The 3416-nt window shown below is 40.1% G+C and overlaps 1 pseudogene; it reads right to left on the bottom strand.

The window, feature by feature from the left end:
* Window positions 1-725: 725 nt before the first annotated feature.
* LOC746595 (14-3-3 protein zeta/delta-like) lies at window positions 726-1957 on the bottom strand (annotated as a pseudogene).
* Window positions 1958-3416: the final 1459 nt, after the last annotated feature.

Below are 3416 nucleotides of genomic sequence, written 5' to 3'. Positions count from 1 at the left end.
TAAAAAAAGTTAAATACATGTTTTTTTGTTGTTGTTGTTGTTTTACTGCTGTGCTTGATATACATGTAGTAATGAACACCAAGCAATTCGTTTTTCCTGCATCTTTACTTTTACATTTGTTCTTAGGTTGCCTAAAACATTTAAATACAAATAAAATGAGTGAAATAAAAATGATGAAAGCTAGCAGCAGGTAACTTTACAAATAATGAAATGTGAACCGTTTCTGCCCTTATTCAGAGTAAAATGGGTCACAACTTTGTCTAAAGGAACACTTCTGCAGCTGTAGTCAAAGGTGTGCACATTGAGATTGAGTATTCCACAGCTATACATGGTTTAACACGTGGTATCCATGGGATATCTGTTTCTACCACAGCCTTGTAAGTGATCCAAACCTTAAAGTACCCACAATTACTACACCTGTAACTGGAACCAATGATCCCTTTTATTCCCCACTAGGACAAACCAATATGTACGCAGTTTTCTCTGCTTAGACATGGAAGCAGTTTTAACACTGGCCCCTGTGAAGCCACAATGCACTAAAAGTACTATGCCAAACATTTATAACTTGTATAAAAATTCCACATCCCCATAGTGTCCACCTCAAGATGAAAACAGGTAACTCCCTAAATGTTAACTGGCTCTACCCCCCTAATATTAAACATAAAAACCACATGGGAAATATAGAAATTCAAATAGAAGTAACATAAACCTCTCATAAATTGTAAACAAAAAACTATCTGTGGGACAGCATAGATGACAAATGGTCTACTATGTAAATTTTAAAATGAGGCAGATAAAAGTTGGAAGGCGGGTTAATTTTCACCTCCTTCTCCTGCTTCAGCTTTGTCTCCTTGGGTATCCGATGCCCACAATGTCAAGTTGTCTGTCAGTAATTGCATTATTAGCGTGTTGTCTTTGTATGACTCTTCACTTAATATATCAAGTTCAGCAATGGCTTCATCAAAAGCTGTCTTTGCAAGAGAACAGGCTTGCCTCCCTCCCTCCCTCCCTCCCTTCCTCCCTCCCTCCCTTCCTTCCTTCCTTTCAGATGGAGTCTTGCCCTGTCACCCAGGCTGGAGTGCAATGGCATGATCTTGGCTCACTGCAACCTCCACCTCCCGGGTTCAAACAATTCTCCTGCCTCAGCCTCCCGAGTAGCTGGGATTACAGGTGCCCACCAACACGCCCCACTAATTTTTGTATTTTTAGTAGAGACGGGGTTTCACCAGGTTGGCCAGGATGGTCTCCAACTCCTGACTTCATGATCCACCTGCCTCGGCCTCCCAAAGTGCTGGGATTACAGGCGTGAGCCACTGGGCCCGGCCAAGGGCAGGCTTTCCCTGGGGAGTTCAGAGGAGTAAATCCAGTCTGATAGGATGTGTTGGTTGCATTTCCTTTTTGCTGATTTCAAAAGCTTCTTGGTATGCTTGTTGTGACCGATCCACAATCCCTTTCTTGTCATCACCAGCAACGACCTCAGCCAAGTAACGGTAGTAATCTCCTTTCATTTTCAAATAGAAGACTTTGCTCTCTGCTTGTGAAGCACTGGGGATCAAGAACTTTTCCAAAAGAGACAGTACATCATTGCAGATATCTCTTAGCTCTGTCTGAATTTTCTCTCTGTATTCTCGAGCCATCTGCTGTTTTTTCTCAGCACCTTCCGTCTTTTGTTCAATACTTGAGACAACACTCCAAGATGACCTATAGGCTCCTACATTTTTAGAAGCAACTGAGAGAAGGTTCCTCTCCTCATTGGATAATTTCAGCTCCTTGCTCAGTTACAGATTTCATGCAGGCTGCGATGTCATCATATCTCTCAGCCTACTGGGCCAGTTCGGCCTTCTGAACCAGCTCATTTTTATCCATGACTGGATGTTCTGTTTCTGGAGTGGGTGGTGATGGCAGACCAACAAGGGCTCAGCAGTCTCTGGGCGGCAGCGGTGGTGGCAGTCAGGGGCTCGATTTCCTTAAAATCTAGAATATTTACTCCTTATAGGAAGTATGGTTTGCAAATATTGTCTCCCATTCCATAGCTGGTCTATTCACTCTATTGAGCCTTTGTTGTGCAGATAGATGCTTTTTATTTTGATGCAGTCCCATTTGTCTACTTTTGCTTTTGTTGCCTGTCCTTTGGGGTTATATTTTTTAAAAACCACAACCCAGACCCATATCAAGAAGCCTTTTTTTCTTTTTCTGTTTTTTTTTTCTCTTAGTTTTACAGTTTCATGTCTTACATTTAAGTATTTAATCCATTTTAATTTGATTTTTGGTTATGGTATGAGATAAGGGTCCAATTTTATTTTCTGTATGTGATTATCTAGTTGTCCCAACACCATTTATTAAAGAGAGTGCCCTTTTCCCATTGTGTCTTCTTGGTATCTTTGTCAAAGATCAATTGACCAAAAATGTGTAGATTCATTTCTGGGCTCTCAATTCTGTTGTACTGGTTTACATGTGCATTTTTATATCAGCGCCATGCTGTTTTGATTATGTTAGCTTTTTAGTACATTTTGAAATAAAGTAGTGTGATGCCTCTTGCTTTATTCCTTTTTGCCTATGATTGCTTTGGCTATTTGAGGCTTTCGTGGTTCCATACAAATTTTAGGATTGTTTTTCCTATTTCTGTGAAAAAATGCCATTGGAATTTTGATATGAATTGTATTGAATCTCCTGATTACTCTGAGTAGTATGAACATTTTAACAATATTAATATCTCCAATCCATGAAAGTGAAATATGTTTCCATTTACATGTGTCTTGTTCAACAGCATCCATCAATGTTTTATCATTTTCAGTGTACAGATATTTCATCTCCTTGGTTAAACTTATTCCTAAGTATTTGATTCTTTCTGATGCTATTGCAAATGGGATTGTGTTGTTAATTTCTTTTTATTGATAGCTCATTGTTAGTGAATAAAAATGCAACTGATTGGCCAGGTGCAGTGGCTCACGCCTAAGATCCCAGCACTTTGGGAGGCCAAGGTGGGTGGATCACGAGATCAGGAGATCGAGACCATCCTGGCTAACATAGTGAAACCCTGTCTCTACTAAAAAATACAAAAAATTAGCCAGGCATGGTGGCACACACCTGTAGTCCCAGCTACTCAGGAGGCTGAGGCAGGAGAATTGCTTGAACCCAGGAGGGGGGTTGCAGTGAGCTGAGATCGCACTGCTGCACTCCAGCCTGGCAACAGAGTGAGACCCCGTCTCAAAAAAAAAAAAAAAAAAAAAAAGAACTGATTTTTGCATGTTGATTTTTATTCTGTAACTTAATTGAATCTGTGTGTTAGTTCTAAGAGTTATTTGGTGGAGTTGTTAGGGTTTTCTATATACAAGATTATGTTATCTGCAAACAGACAATTTCTCTACTTCTTTTCCAATCTGCTTGTCTTTTTTTCCCCCCATAATTGCTGTGGC

The sequence above is a fragment of the Pan troglodytes genome, chromosome 5 (genome assembly GCF_028858775.2).
Source record: "Pan troglodytes isolate AG18354 chromosome 5, NHGRI_mPanTro3-v2.0_pri, whole genome shotgun sequence".
Lineage (NCBI taxonomy): Eukaryota > Metazoa > Chordata > Mammalia > Primates > Hominidae > Pan > Pan troglodytes.
The sequence above is the reverse complement of the archived record's forward strand: the minus strand, read 5'-3'. Positions and strand labels throughout refer to the sequence as shown.